Below are 17,355 nucleotides of genomic sequence, written 5' to 3' on the forward strand. Positions count from 1 at the left end.
ACACTGACCATCCCCTCTGCCAGGACTGCCCTCCTCTTCCCCTGGCTAACTCCTACTCGTCCTTCCATTCTCCACTTAAGTGTCACTTCCTCACTCAGGCCATCTGCTCCCCTTGACCATCTTAAGCTCCTCTATTTACACTTCAAATAAGCCTGCAAGTCTTCTTCTGTAATATCGTACATGCAACTACTTATTCAATATATCTTGTCTTCCCTGTGCACCCAGAGATCATATCTGCTTTGTTCACAGCTGTATCCTCATGCCTATCCCAGCACTGGTCTCACAGCAGACACTTAATAAACATTTATTGAGCAAAAGAATTACTAAACTTATTCCTCAGGTCTTAGCTTTCCAACTCATCTTTTGATTCATACTGATAATTTAATTGACTTCCTACTTCATTACCATACTTCATTGATTAAGATTCACTGGTTGTAAGAGACAATGCTATTTTACATAATAATAGGAAAGAAAAAATGGTTGCAAATTAAACTGTGATACAATACTAAGATTTAGAATTTTTATCTTGTACTTATTGAAAAAGCTCTATTAGATTTACTTAGGCATGGGTTTTATTATATTCATGAAAATGTAAAAATATTAGTGAAATAAATTGGTTAGTTGCTCCAATTTGATTTAGATATCACATTCAAAACCCACTCTTTTTTTTAACATCTTAATTGCACTATAATTGCTTTACAATGGTGTGTTAGTTTCTGCTTTATAACAAAGTGAATCAGTTATACATATACGTATGTTCCCATATCTCTTCCCTCTTGCGTCTCCCTCCCTCCCACCCTCCCTATCCCACTCGTCTAGGTGGTCACAAACCACCTAGCTGATCTCCCTGTGCTATGCGGCTGCTTCCCACTAGCTATCTATTTTATGTTTAGTAGTGTATATATGTCCATGCCACTCTCTCACTTTGTCCCAGCTTACCCTTCCCCCTCCCCGTGTCCTCAAGTCCACTCTCTAGTAGGTCTGTGTTTTTATTCCTGTCTTGCCCCTAGGTTCTTCATGACCTTTTTTATTTTTCTTAGATTCTATATATATGTGTTAGCATATGGTATTTATTTTTCTCTTTCTCATTTACTTCACTCTGTATGACAGACTCTAAGTCCATCCACCTCACTACAAATATCTCCATTTCATTTCTTTTTATGGCTGAGTAATATTCCATTGTATATATGTGCCACATCTTCTTTATCCATTCATCCAATGATGGACACTTAGGTTGCTTCCATGTCCTGGCTATTGTAAATAGAACTGCAATGAACATTTGGTACATGATTCTTTTTGAATTATGGTTTTCTCGGGTATATGCCCAGTAGTGGGATTGCTGGTTCGTATGGTAGTTCTATTTTTAGTTTTTTAAGGAACCTCCATACTGTTCTCCATATTGGCTGTATCAATTTACATTCCCACCAACAGTGCAAGAGTGTTCCCTTTTCTCCACACTTAAAAGCTTTTGCACAGCAAAGGAAACCATAAACAAGACTAAAAGACAACCTTCAGAGTGGGAGAAAATATTTGCAAATGAAGCAACTGACAAAGGATTAATCTCCAAAATTTACAAGCAGCTCATGCAGCTCAATAGCAAAAGAACAAACAACCCAATCCTAAAATGGGCAGAAGACCTAAATAGACATTTCTCCAAAGAAGACATACAGATTGCCAACAACACATGAAAGGATGCTCAACATCACTAATCATTAGAGAAATGCAGATCAAAACTACAATGAGATATCATCTCACACCAGTCAGAATGGCCATCATCAAAAAATCTAAAACCCACTCTTCTGAATCACTTTTGCCACAGGGTCCAATGACTGTTTTTTTCCACACAATATTGTCCTCTATACCACCAAGAGATTTAGTGATGCAGCATTTCTTAAAGGAGTGCTCAAGTATTGCATCTGGGATTTTCTTCTAAGCTTCTAATGCTTTTCCACAGTGTTGATGCTGGCAAGAAAATCTTGCTAACAGATGTCAGCAGAAGAGTTCAGTCAACACCTAGGACCACATTCCTTCCTCAGATGATCATGGAATGGACTGCTGACTGAAACAATGAGCAGTTTCACTCGTGTTATCATGCAGCCAGAACTACCAAGTTCACACACGCATGGACAATGAAGCTACAACACAACCATCGCCTGACCAACAGCAATGAAAGATGCTTTCAAGTGTATGACCCATCCTGGTATCAGAGTATTAAAATGTGAAAAAAATAAAACGTGTCTTAGAATCAATGAAATACGAGAGGTCAAAAAAGGTTCTTCAAGAGAACTTGGGAAAGTTAATAAAAGGAAGAATGCAAATTCATTCTCTCCCTCTCCTTCCCTCCCCATCTCTCTCTCTGTCTCTGTCTCTCTCTCTGTCTCTCTGTCTCTCTGTCTCTCACACACACACACACACACACACACACACACACACACACACACACACGCTCAATCACTCACTCATGGTCAGAGGCTCCTCATATGTTGGGAGATGGGTGCAGGAGGCATGAGTTTAGAGGAGGGTGGAGATAAGTTCAGCCCATGCTCCTCCAGCCCAGTCCTGCAGCAGGTGCTTCCACCCTGGAGGAAGAAGGCATTTCCTGCCTCTCCGCTGGCCCAGCCATGCCCCCATGGACAGTGTCCCCCCAGGGGGACTCCTTTCTCTAACTACTTTTTGACCTATTAAAATACTTTTTTTGCTTCTTTTTTTGTGGTTAAAGAAAAAAACAGAACATGAGATCTATCTTCTTGAATGTTTAACTGTGTAATACAGTCTTGTTAATTACCAGCACAATGCTGTACCACAGATCTCTAGAACTTATTCACCTTGCATAACTGAAACTTCATGCCCATCGAATAGCAACTCCGCTTTTCTGCCTCTCCCCCAGCCCCTGGCAACCACCACTCTGCTTTCTGCTTCTATGAGTTCGACTATTTTGATAACTCATGTAAGCGAAATCATGCAGTACTGGCTGATTTCACTTCACATAACATCCTCAAGGTTCATCCATGTTGTTGCATATGACAGGATTACCTTCTTTTTTAAGGCTGAATAATATTCCATTGTATGCATATACCACATAAAACAGCATTTTTTTAACATCTTTATTGGAGTATAACTGCTTTACAGTGTTGTGTTAGTTTCTGCTGTATAACAAAGTGAATCAGCTATATGCATATGTATGTATAGCCCCATATCCCCTCCCTCTTGCATCTCCCTCCCACCCTCCTTATCCCACCCCTCTAGGTGGTCACAAAGCACCGAGCTGATCTCCCTGTGCCATGCAGCTGCTTCCCACTAGCTACCTATTTTACATTTGATAGTGTATATATGTCAATGCCACTCTCTCACTTCGTCCCAGCTTACCCTTCCCCCTCCCCATGTCCTCAAATCCATTCTCTATGTCTGTGTCTTTTAAAATAGCATTTTTAAGGGCACAGTTTTTAAATAAATGGAAGTTTTTTAGAAATGTGTCATCACATTAGAGCAGAGCAGACTCTAGTTTCAGAGGTTATCTCATCCTCAGTCCAGCATTCAAGGTCTCACTTGTGAATACTCAATCATGGCTGGGAAAAGGAGGAGGAAAGGGACACCACTGGAAAAGTCAGTGGGCTTTTCTGTGCCTCAGTTTCCTCATCTGTAAAATGGTCATATAGGATTAGATGATTTATCAGTTCAGGGTCCCAGCATGAAAGAGATTACACACTCAAATGGGAGTTTTTATTAAGGGGATTATTTACAAAGTATAGACAGGATTAAAGAAACCATCAAGGGATGGTAAAGCAGGACTTCCCATTGGCCAAATAAGTGATTGATGTGATCCATGGACACTAGCCTCCCAGGACCCAAAACAGCGTGCAGAAGCGGGAAGAAGGGATCTGGAAGGACAGAGCATGTTCATCTAGGATCATGTCTGAGTTGCCACAGAGCTGCAGTATTCTGTGACCATTTTGGTACAGAATTAAGTTTGCTATAGCAAGAAAAAAATTCTGTTTACTCTAAAGATTTGAGGAAAATCCACCAGTATGCATTTTCTCATCATTCTGTGCTTAGCTCAGATAGCAGCACCCACTTGCTGCTTTTGGAAACAGCTCAGGTTGAGAAGATTACTCTCGACAGCCCGTTTTTCTTTAACTGAGCTCTTACAAGTGTGGGATTCTGTTTTGAGCTAGTAATTGATGCTTCTCCCTCCTGGTCTTATCCCCTGAGATTCTTCCCTTTTTCCAGAAGGAGGCTCCTGCAGTGTCCACTGTCTCACAGAAGAGACATTCCAACAGAAGCAAAATAAAGTCTCTTGGCGTTCTAAACCCAAGCACTTGGCGTCTCAGAGAACAGACAACATGACGAGCCAGAGCAATGCTTACCACCTGCTCGGCCCACCACCCCACACCCAGGCCAGAAAGTATGGAGAGAAAGCTGGGACCAAGTAGACATTGTGGGTCCTGAGAAAAGGGCTCCCAAATCCTTTCCCCACCATGCTGAGGCAGTAGATGGTCAGCACCGTAGGGGCTCTTTTCCTCTTCCCACTCATAACTCATCTTTGAATCTCCCCCCTTTCCCTTAGCTGTGCCCCCCTTTCCGCCTGCCTGCCCTGCAGCAGCAGCGAAGCCCCATGGGTGCTCAGGACTCACAGGGGTGCTCAGTCCTAGGACAGAGCTCTGAGATTTTTAATTTTAACAATCAATGATCCTTTTGAAAGTTTGATAAACAGTTGCTTCTAAAGAAGTTCCTGGTATCACTCACCCTAAAGACCCAGGCAACGGTGCTGATCAGATTCTAGCATTCTAGCATCTAGCATCCCGAGTTCAGAGGCACTGCCATGCTCCAAAATGCATGGGGTTTTGCTGTGACTGTTATACAGATGTCCAACTGGGCTGCACCAGCCATTAGAGAGATGTCACGCTGTGTGGTGAAAGCTCTCTCAGAAGAGAGGGCAGCCACCCTGCCTCAGAACAAAAACCCATAAGGAAAAAAACAAAAATAAGTTTTCTGAGTAAACATGTCTTTTCTTCTTTCAAAGGAGTTAGACTATTTCCCAGAGGCTTTATAAAGTGAAGAAAGACTCTAAGTTCTGGCAAATAACAAACTAAAAGGAAGCGGGAGGCTGCCATCCTGCCCATTCTGAAAGAGGCGTCTAGCTGGGCCAGAGGGTTCAGTCATTAGTTGGATGGCTGTGGTCAAATCGTTAACCTCTCTGTGTCTTCGTTTTCCTCATCTGCAAAAATGCCAGGGGTCTGCATGAAGATAATTATCAAAGTCCCTTCCATTTCTAAGAATATTTGACTTTCAAACTGGGAAAGGGACATTCCAGTTCAGGGTCCAAGGATCTGCCATTGAAAAATGAAGCAAAGAAGGAAGAATTGCCATCATCAGCCAACAAGGCTGTAGCCTGACAAATTACAGACAGGAAGTACTCTGCAGATTCTGTCATTCTGGCCTTGATGTGTTAGGGCTGCATTCCCATCTCAGATGATACCGCACAAATGGGCGATTCCATGCATCTAAAGAATGCCCGACCATATTAGGAATTCTCCTAAGTGACTCCTCTGTGACATTACACAGTGTTGCTCCTGACGTGGACATTTCAGTCAGCTTCGAACTCAACTGTAGACGAAAATATTACAACTGGATGATTTGTCAAGTGCTAAATCTAATCCTTGCTATTCTTTTTCTACAGTCCTTAAAAAGAAGATTGCCAGATGTTATGCTTGTATATTTAACGGGAAACTGAATGGGAAAAACAAAACGCAGCAAGCCTAGTTGTAATATTTAACCATTCTTGAAAACCCACCATCCAAACATACCAGAAATAACATATTTTCAGAACTGTGACAAAGTCAAATGTCTCTCAAACACAAAAAAATAAGTCTGTCATGAGTAATTCAAAATAAAGCAATCTGTCAGTTGTAAAATTCAAGAACCCTTTTATAAGTAGTTTGAATGCTTCCAACTCTCTCAAAAGATACCATGTTAACATATCAAAAATATTCAGAGAGGGCTTCCCTGGTGGCGCAGTGGTTGAGAGTCCGCCTGCTGATGCAGGGGACACGGGTTCATGCCCTGGTCCGGGAGGATCCCACATGCCTCAGAGCAGCTGGGCCCGTGAGCTATGCATGGCTGCTGAGCCTGCGCGTCCGGAGCCTGTGCTCCGCAACCGGAGAGTCCACAGCAGCGAGAGGCCCGCGTACCACAAAAAATAAAAAATAAAAAAATATATTCAGAGAGAATTTCATCGACCTCAGAAAACATTAACCAATCAGCTACTTAGGTAACATCAGGCTGGATCTCCCACAAACACTTGGCACTTATCAGGGACAAATCTAACTCATCGTCTGTTGCCCAAACCGGTCCCCCTCTTGCTATCCCTTTCCACTAATCAGCCAGGAACCTGAACATCATTTAATACCCCTTCACTTTCTCCTCTCGTCAATAACCAAATTCTATAGATTGTGCTTATTGAGCATCTTAGTCTCCTATTCTGTCTCTTTACTGCCCCCACCTTAGATCAAACCTCATCCCCTATCTGTTAGTCAATTGCAAGGTCTTCCAGCCTTTGATGTCTGCAACTAATTCATCCATCCTTGAGAGTTCTCTTTGTCAAATGCACATTTGATACGTCATTACCCCACTCATATCCACTCTTCAATGCCTCCCTGTTACTTATCGTAAGAACTCAATATTCAAGATGGTGTCCTGCTTCACACTCCACATCCCAGCCTTGTCAAACTGCTTACAGTTTTCCATTGATTCATTTCCATTGTGATATTCAGGTCTCCATGTCCTAATTGATCAACCCTTTGCCACCACACCTCCAAAAGGGTCCATCTGACAATTCTACTTCTTTCAAGATGAAAATTCCTTATCCTCACCTGGCACTACCCTCCTCCTCCACTGCTCAGCTCCAGCTGTACAACCCTCTGTGGGGTCTGCTGCCCTCCTCCTTTGAGTCTCAAGTTCAAGGTGGTTCCCTCAGAGAGACCTTCCCTGACCCCCAAATTTGGTCTTTCTCCTACATACTCTGCAACCTGCTATTCTTTTCCCTTATTGCACTTATCACGACGGATAGCTATATGCTTACTTTTGTAGTAATTAGCTCAAAGCCCACCATCCTCAATGGACACTTACCTCTGTGAAGTAGGGATGGTTTAGGCCCAAAGTTAATCTCTAGAGGCCTAGCACTCAATAAAAATTTTAAGCCAATGCATGGTATCTCCAGCCTCAGTGCTTCTATGAATAACTTTCCACTAATTCCCACCGGGCAGCTAAGGATCACGTCCTCCCTTGCAGCTCAGACAGGTCCCTGACTTAAATCAGAGCACCCATGATGCCTAATGCACTTCCATGTCATTCTTCTTCTGTTCTAAGCTCCTTGCGGTTCTCCTTGCAAAAATCTTTTCATGTCTTTGAGGCATGTGAATCCTTATTGCACAATGAAAAGGATACAGAGGGACATACGTCCTCAGATATCAATTCATGAGGGTGCCACAAGAATGGCAGCAAAAACATTTTGTACTTCAATTTGTATTTTAGGGTTTTTTTGACATCAAATAACAAACATGAACCTACTATGCTTTGATATTTATGCTCAATTCTAACTAGAATAGAGAAAAGGGCACAAATACATTATATTGCTCTTGCGTAGCAGGTACCCCGCTCTGTGCCACTGATCTATCCCCAGCATCTAGCATAGTGCCTGCATGTTGTAGGTGCTCAATAAATGTTTAATGAATAAATGAATGAAAAATAAATAACAGAGTGAAAAGTGAATGATTCTTATCCTCAAAGAATTTACTACTCAAAGAAATAAACAGCAGACACGCCAAAATTCTGAAATCTCTATAGATAGCTCATGAAATTGCTACTTTTATAAGGCAGTTTCATATGGTTTAATCTAATACTTATGTATAGTAGTATACATGCATTCATTTTTTCCATCATGTTTATTTATAACTTTTATCCATTTGGACAAGATAAATTGTGGTGCAAACAACAGGCATATATAACCAGGGTACCCATATATTTTGGTTTGCCTGACACCATTCTGACTTAAGCATATGGCCCCAAAATAATTATTTCACTATCAATAATTATTTCATATTCACTATAAATGTTTCACTCTCAAACGTGTCCCAATTTGGATGATAAAACTCTGTGATATGATAAAATCCTCTTAAGACATTCTAAGGCTTAAGACCACAGCCATAAAAAAGCTTTCTCTCTCTATGGGAGTTAATGATTTCTCCTTTGAAGAGAAAAGACTGAGCAGAATAAATACTGGTTTCCCCTGAAGCCTCATCTTGGGGGAATGTCACATTCAGGGAAATATAGTCCACAAGTGACTAATAAGCATCATCTTTCCTGGTTCTGGAAGAACACTAAAGAGAATCCAATACCTAACTCACAACAATACTTCTTCAAAGTTCCTTCCACTCCTCTCCAAGACCCCATATCTCAGAGCTACAGAGTGAGGGGTGGGCGGTAGGAGAGGAACTCAGGCCTTTCTAAAGCCTCAGGACCAACTTCCAAGGAACACACCCCTCCTCCCACCCCTCATTTCCTCTAGCCCATTAACCCATCTCTGGATTCTTCATCAGTGAATTCAAAAAAGGAGAGAGAAGATCTGGCAATGATGCAACTTTCTTTAGAAGAACCTGAGTGGGTAAAGGCAAAATTCTTTAAAGAGTGAGGGGGGAAAGAATTTCAAACACTGTATGTCAAAAATATGCGTCGCACAAACACCGAAAACAGGCACAGAGACTATGCAAGATTAAAAGAGATGAAAGAGACATAATGCAGCCAATGGATTCAGGATCCAAAACCTGTTTGAAGACATTTGAATATGGACTGTACATTAGATGATTTTGTGGAATTACAGTTAATTGTCTTGGGTGTAGTAATGACATTGTGGTTATGTAGAAGAATGTCCATATTCTTAGGAGAAACATGTGGAAGTATTTAAGGGTGAAGTATCATGATGTCCTCAAACCAATATTCAAGTGATTCAGAAAGAGACTGTGAACATTTATACATAAATCTTACTTTAACACAAACTTAATCCAATGTGTCTATATATGGAACAAGCAAGAGAGGAAAAGCACATGTAGCAAAATGAAGGGACTATGACTGTGTACTATTCTGTCAACTTTTCTGTAGGCTAATTTTAAAAATAAAAAGGAGTGGAAAATAAATAAATAATAAGTAAATAAATAAGATGCCTTTCACTTGTGTATTAAATATTCCACACAATGCCCAAGTATTCTCCTTGGAAGCTCTAACTGCACTGACCCAAGGGGGAAACAATGCCCACAGCTTTTCATGTTGGGAGAAATTGTTTATTAAACCCTCAGGGAATCTAACTTTCTGATGGGAAAGTAATAGCTCTGGGCAGTGCCATTAGGAGGACTAGCTCTGGCAGGAGTCAAAACTAATCTCCTTAGCATTTCCTGATGGCCTCTGCAATGTGGTCCCTGCCCCACAGCACAAGACAGTCTCCTTTTTGTGAACTTCTTTGCCCACCATATATGGATTCCACCACCCCTCCTGCTAAATGACCAGTGATTCAAGCATGAGTATGAGGCAGCCTCAATCCCCCAGTTACTTCTTCCAAGGGTGACTGGTCATTTATCATTCAAATCAAGACACTTTTGAGAACGCAAGAGGGGACTAATCAGACAGGGTAGTAGGACAGCGCCTGTACTGAGACTGTCCAAGGAAAACTGGAACTGTCTCAAGAACATCTGGATATATGTTCATCCTATTTGTACCCCATAAGCAAGTGTATCAGACAAATACATAAATGATGGCAACAGCCATCTTTACCCATATAACAAAATAATACAAAGCAACTGCATAAACAAATTGCTTGAGAGTTCAAAGGAGGAATGAAGTAATTCCTTTGGAGGAATCAGAAAGAAATTCCTGGGCGAGGAGGAATTTCAAGTTGGTTTTAAAATAATAAGATTTCTGCAGGTAGAGATGGGAGACAAGGTCATTCCAAATGGAAGGAATTATGTGAGTGAAAGCCAAGGTAGGAAAGCGGGGGGTATACCAGGGAAATGGAAGCAATCTAATATAGCTGATCTGAAGAGGTGTCCACAGGAAAGCCAAGGAGATGAGCTTGGGGGGGTAAACTGGAACCATAGGGAAAGTACGCACTCAGTCCAACAGGCAATAGGGAGTCACTGAGGGTTTGTGGGGGAGGATGGTAATAAGACTGTGGAGGGCCTTGAATATCAGGCTAAGGACTTAAGCCCGGAGAATCAGACAGACCTCTTCCAGAAGAGTAAATCAATATTACCCGGCCTGGAAACATGAATATTATAAACCAAAAGAAAACTGTCACAGATACTGATGCCATAAGCTTCTCAAAACCACTTTTATTCTCTCCTGTGGGAGGTTCTGTTTTGTATGCTGGCTCAAGTATTACTTCTTCTGTCAATTTTTCACCATAAACTCACAGGAGCCCTGTTGCCAGAAAGTGACTGCCACAGAAACAGAACTGAGAGGGTTAAAATGTTCAGAATTGTCCAAGCTTGAGAAGATGAAAACAGAAAACACAGCATTTGAGCTAAAGGAAAAGCAAGTTACCAAGAGAGGAGGGATACGATAAATCTCCTTTGAGGATAGGAAATTACATTTTCAAGGCACAGCACATTTTGAATGCAAGTCCTTCTACCACACACAAAGAAGCCTGAGGCAATCTCACATTTAATAAGATTAATTTATTTTTCCCAAAGGTTAATTCACAGTTATTTATTGGATTACACAGAGAATTTTAAGGGTGGGGGGAGTAAGTGTTTCAGCTGTTTTTAATTTTATTCCAGATATTTGACTAGGCAAGAGCACATGCTTCATAGAAGAATAAGTCATTCTAGAGAAAAACTATTAATATCAAATCTTTCCGGAAAAGGTGGACAACACTGGCAAAGCAATCTCCTTTTCAGAGGAGAATAGCCCAACAGGAAGCCAGTGCTCTGGGCTCTAGATACAAAGCCAGGAATATTTGTAAACAGAAAGCACATATTCCCTCTCTATAGAGGGTGTGCCCCGCTCTTTAAATATATTCCCTGGTCAGTTAAGGCCATAAATGAATGGAGAAAAGGCTGGTCTAGAGAAGTAGTTCTTGAGTTTTCAGTCCATGGAGTTTTATATCTACAAAGGGCATCCAGGAAAAATAAACAGGAGCCAACTTTAAGAGGCTTCTACTGGGCTTTGAGCTTCCAAAAATATAACTGCAATTAAATGGAACCCATCAAATATGCTTAAGTCCACAAAGTCATGCAGACACACACACACGCACGCACACACACACACACACACACACACACACTCCTTTGGAGGATGAAAGGGAACCAGATTCATGATTTTGAAACTTGTTAAATGAAAGAGTCAAATATTTATCTTGTCTCTCCTATGTGAACTATACCACTGGATAATCAAAAAATAGATGAGGGATTGCAATTCTTTATAAAAGTATTCCACCTGATAAGTGAAAAAAAAAAGTCTAAATTAGAATATCACCATTTTACCAACCCCAACAAATGAATGAATCTAAGCATTGAGCATCAACAACAGTTAACATCACAAAAAGGACAAGACAGATATCACACGCTTCCAGACGGAAGAACACTCTTACAGTGTTGCCAGAGGAATCGTATCTGAGTCTGATCAAGCCTCTAAATCCAGCTACCACTCTACAGGAATACAGAAGACAGAGGAACACAGTGAAATGTGCCACGACTACGAGAAACTCTACAGGTCAGAAGGCTGGGTTCATCCACAGATAAACTATAAGGAAAAGAAAAGGATGGATCAGGAATCTATAGATAAAAAGAATGGTGTAGCAGTGTTTTTCTGATGAGTAAATTCATTTTCAAAAGTTGTTAAACTATAGTACCTAAGGATGCCCATTTGGGTGATTACTACTAAAACCTCGATAATGGTTACTTACGAAGCGAAGTAGGGGATTATGACTGAGATGGGGGCACATGGAAAGGGCTTCTAGAGTGGGTGGCAAATTTTTATTTCCTGACCTGGGTGGTAGTTACAAGTGCTTTTGCCTTATCAAATATATGCTTTACTAAGCTACATATTTGATTTGGAAGGGAGGTTCTATCTGTGTCTTGTTTTACAGTACAGTAGCTTGATTTAAAAAGAAGACAAAATATTTCCAGTAAAGTCCTTAGAAGCATGAAAAAGGATCTAAAGAAGCATCTGATAATTTCCAAATTTGGGAGAAGTATGATAGGTATATAAGGCAATAAAGATTCATATTTGGGGAAGGTGAGTTAAAATATACTCAATACATTTCTGTAATCAATACTAGAAAAAGTCGACTAGGAAGGAATATAATTCAACGAAGAAAACTTGAAAGGAAAGATGCTGATTGATATGTAGAACTCTATGGCCTCCATTCCCCATGAATCTCCTCGTGATCCGCAAAAGTGTTATAGCTCAACCCCCAGATACAAAAGGGGACGGTTTAACAATCCTGGGGCAAGTCATACAAAAATCACAACTTTGAATACTAATATTTTAGAGCAAAACCAGCCTCTTCTGCTAATTTTCACCCTCTGAGAAATAGCTGCTGATTTTTCCCCTTGAAAGTCCATTCCTAGGCTCTTGTGGAGGCAGAACTCCTGGCCTTGGACATCTGATGACCACATGACCTGAGCTGCCCACCATAAACCAACCATGTCATTTGATCCACCAATCCATAAAATCGGTTAAGTGCAGTCACACTCTGTCACCAAGTGGAAGTGATGTATATAAGATAGGTCTGTAGCAGGTCCAGAAGGTACAGTAAGTCACATGATTAGGAACCCAGATTCCTATGGCCACCTACTCGTGCTACATGGCCTTCTCTTTCTCAGCCCACACCTATGACCTCATAAGGGATTCCCTATAACCAGTTAATGCTGGGAAAAAACTTGGGTATGTTTTATAGATAATTCTTCATTATATACCAGCACTAGCTGGAAATAGACTGTTGCATATTCACTCAGGGGTGGCCCTGAAAAATAGTGGAGAAAGAAAATCCGGCCAGTTGGTAGAACTTCACAGTACATGTGGCTATCCACTTTGTCCAGGCTGAAAGATGGCCAGAAGTACAAATCTATACTCACTCGTAAGTAGTAGTTAATGACTTAGCCAAATGGTCAGAGAATTAGAAAGAAGAGAATTGGAAAACTGGTAAAAAGGAGGACTGCAGAATAGGTATATGGATTTTGGAATGGGCAAAGGGTATGAAATATTTGTATCCTATGTGAATACCCACAAAAGAGCATCCACTGCAGAGGCTCTCAATGGTAAGGTAGACAAGATAACACATTCTGAGGATGTCAGACGACAGTCAGCCTTTTTTTCCCCAGCTACTCCAGTGCTTTCTCCAAGGACTTATCTTCAGAGCATCTATGGCAGCAATCAATCAGGCTGTGCATAGACTCACCAAGGCAAATCTTGCTACTACCATTGCTGAGTACTCAACCTCCTAACAGCAGGAGCCAAAAGTGGGCCCTGGCAGACCAGCTAGCCATCTGCTGAGGGTTGATTACCTTGGTCCCCTTCCAGAAAGAAGGGGGCAAAGATCTGTCCTCACTGGAATAAATACATTCTGGATATGGATTAGCCTTTTGCAGGCACCACCGTCCACATATATATTTACCATCATGGTACCCCTCACAACATTTCTTCTGAACAAGGCACTAATTTCTCAACAAAAGAAGTACAGCAACTGGCTTATGACCATGAAATTCTTTGGTCCTGCCACATGTCCATCATCCAGAAGCAGCTGGCCTGACAGAATGGTGGAATCACCAACTGAAGGCTCAATAAAGTCACCAACTGGGAGATAACACCTTGACAATTTATGGAACTATCTTACAGAATACAGTATATGCTTTGAATCGACAACCCATATAAAGTGCTATTTCTCCCTAACTAGAATACACGGATCTGGAAACCAAGGATTAAATTTGAAGGGTCTGCTTTTATTATTACACCTAATAATCAATCACAAAAATTTTGCTTCCCATCCCTGAGATGCGGGGCTCCACTGGTTTAGAGTTATTAGTTCTCAAGAAAAATATTTCCATTATAGGCACAAAAATGGTTCTACTGAACCCAAATTTGAGACATCCTCCTGGTCATTTTAGACTCCTCATGCCATTGAACCAATGGACAAAGAAAGGTTTCACTGTCCACATTGAGGTGATTGGTCCCAACTGTAAAGATGAAATAGGATTGCTGCTGAACAATGGGGACCTAAAGAGGGATGTCTGTAATTCAGAGGATTCTCTGGGGTTCTGTTTATTACTTGTTCTGTTATTACTGTTTATTACATGTTCAGTAATAAAGTTGATAAAAGATTTTACCAGTCCAATAAATGAGAGACGACTAAGGACACAGACTCTTCAGGAATGAAGCATCAACTCACCGGAAAAAGAATCCTCACAAACCAAAGGACTAGATAAAAGGAAAAGGAACATGAAAGTGGACAAGGGAAGAAGGAAAATATGTAGCTACAGATATAGATCTATATATGTAGATCCCCCACCTATTTATCTATCACTATATATCAATTACGGCCTTGTGATCAGTTACAGAAGTGAGAACTGTAGCAACTATGTGTATTTGATCCCTAGATTTTTATGTACATATTTGTACATAGAAATCATTTTCTCCTTTTTCCTTTCCCCTGATATGTCATATAAGGACTGCTGGTTGATAGTTAACTTTACAGTTTAGTCTTGTGGGTTATAAAATAGGATTTGACTAACCTGTGAGAGTAACTAAGATCATTCAAATATGGACGCACTTGACTGATGAGACTTTGCATCTGCCTTATCGGGGAAAGGGTGAGCATGCCTTCACTGTGAAAGGGACAGTTCTATCAGCAGAAGCACTGCCATGCTGCTGTTATTGTTTTATTAAGTTCGTATGTGGGTAGAAGGCTGAGTGCGGATGCAGAAGAGACAAGGTGTGGACTGTGCCTAATGGTGCTCAACCCCACACTCACTCTTCGACGTACCTTCCTCCGACAGCACACCGTGTTTTTCAGACTAACTCACCACTTGGCTTCCTATTGGGTTCTATCGGCTGAGGCACTAGCAGGAGACTGGAAGACAGCAGATGGGAGACGCCTTTTTGTTTCTCTGGATTTCTGGCAGTGCCCACAGAGCAGGAGCAGTGATGTCATCACAGCTAATGAGGGCCCTGGGCTCCTGGTCAGGCACCTCGCTTCTCACAGCAGAGGTGGGCTGTGAGCCAGCTGAGAGCAGGGACTGTCTTAGACTTACGGCTCCCCTATAGTGCCTGACCTAGGACGAAACCCATAGTAGGCACATGGTTGTTTTGTTTTAATTGTGGTAAAAAAAATAAATAAAATAAAATTTACCATCTTGACCATTTTTAGGTGTACAGTGCAGTCATGTTAAGTATGTTCACTTTGTGTGAAACAGAGCTCCAGAACTTTTCGTCTTGCAAATCTCTACACCCGTTAAATAACAACTCCCCTTTCCTCCTCCTTCCAGTCCCTGGTAACCACCACTCCACTTCCAGTTTCTATGAATTTTACTACTTCAGAAAAGTAGGCACATGACTTTTTTTTTTTTTTGGTCGCACCATGCAGTCAGTTCCCTGACCAGGGATCAAACCCCGGCCCTTGGCAGTGAAAGTACGAAGTCTTAACCACTGGACCACCAGGGAAGTCCCAGCACATGACTTTTTAAAATTAACATAATTGTAGAATCTCAGAGTTGGAAAAAACCTTAGAAGTAATCTAGTCCAGGGTCTTACCCAGTGCATGGGTCACACCTTTTTCATCTTAAATCCAGTAACCATTACCTTTTGATCACCTTATCTCTGCTGGAAAAATCCCAGTGACTGCTTCAAAAAGGTGATAAAAAAGTTCTTCCTTGCATTAAACGAAAATGTCGAACTGCTTCCCATTGATCTTGGTCTATTTTCCAGAACAGAACAAGTTTTCCTTCATCAAAGTTTACATGTTTTTGTGCTATTTTAAAAACACGTTTTTATCATTTTATTGTTTAGCCTGCCATGGCAAGATTTGCATGGAGAAAATCAGTAACACAAATTAAGACTATCAACTGCTGCTGATATTCAATACTCAGCAACAGCGTGTCATGTAGCCAGAGGTCTCCGTAGCCAAAGGGAAGGCAGCAGAATCCAGGAGCTAATTTAAACAGTGAATCAGTGCTTGTTCCTGAGACCTGCTGTACATCTAGGCCTTTAAAAATAAATACTCCTCTCCACATGTTCACAAGATTACTGACAAGTTTCTCATTAGGTGACTTCTTAGCTCTTTAATAAACCAAGGGATTCTCTCCCGGGTAGTCACAATATTTACCACAATGTAAAGGCAAAAACTGTCGCTAATGAAATCTCATTCAGAAAAGCCCATCACCTTGAAATGATTTCTGAAGTTACAGAGGCAGGATATCATCTTGTTCTTGCAGTGTTTCTAGCAACACTAATGGCAACCTCTTCCCCGAATAACTGCACCATAAGTTCTTTACACGACAAATTTATGCTGTTGCCATAGAAATAAAACCAAATAATAATAATAACGAATGTGAAGAACATGGAGGCTATGACAAAATGCCTCTGATGGAAGATTAGGGGCTGGGCCAGCCTTGCACAGAGAACTTAACTATAGGAGGCAGCTGCCTCTGTGGGTTGTGATAAATGCCTTGGGCAACTGTCTTCACCGTCCCCCTCATCATCATTGTTAAGTGCACTCAGCATGCCTTTGATACAGAAGAAGCACTTAATGTCAGTTTAAGAGAGAAATGTAAAAATCAGTAAAGGCCAGGAAGCAATAATTTATAAAGAATAAATGTAAATTGCAGATATAAACATTTGGAAAAAATCTCTCTCTGACTTGTAATCAAAGAAATGCTGATGAAAACAATGTAAGGTACTACTTTTGCCTCAACAACTGAGAACAACAGATACTGTCAGTACTGTAGAAGTGTAAACTGGTACAATCTTTCAGATTAATTTGCCAATATATAACAGAAACCATAAAAATATTAATATATTTTAGTCCAGAAACTTTATTTCCTGAAACATAGGCTATAGAAACAATTTTTTTAAATGGGCACACAAAACGTGTATACAAGGGTTTCATAATTTGTAATAATCAAAAATCAAAAACATCCAAAATAGCAAGCAACGGATGATAAATAAGTTATGGCTCACCCAGAAGATGGAATTCTATGCAACCATTAGTAAAAGCAAATGTTACACAGCACTTACCATGTAGCAGGCTCTATTCTAAACAATTTGTAAATAAATTAACTCATTTGATCTTTACTATAATCCTATGATGTAAGT

At 40.8% G+C, this 17,355-nt stretch overlaps 1 protein-coding gene across 2 annotated transcripts in view; it reads right to left on the reverse strand.

The window, feature by feature from the left end:
- The window catches only part of NCALD (neurocalcin delta), a 429,195-nt gene that overhangs the window by 293,913 nt on the left and 117,927 nt on the right, over window positions 1-17,355 (reverse strand). The window lies entirely within an intron of this gene.

This window comes from Delphinus delphis, chromosome 17 (assembly GCF_949987515.2).
Source record: "Delphinus delphis chromosome 17, mDelDel1.2, whole genome shotgun sequence".
Lineage (NCBI taxonomy): Eukaryota > Metazoa > Chordata > Mammalia > Artiodactyla > Delphinidae > Delphinus > Delphinus delphis.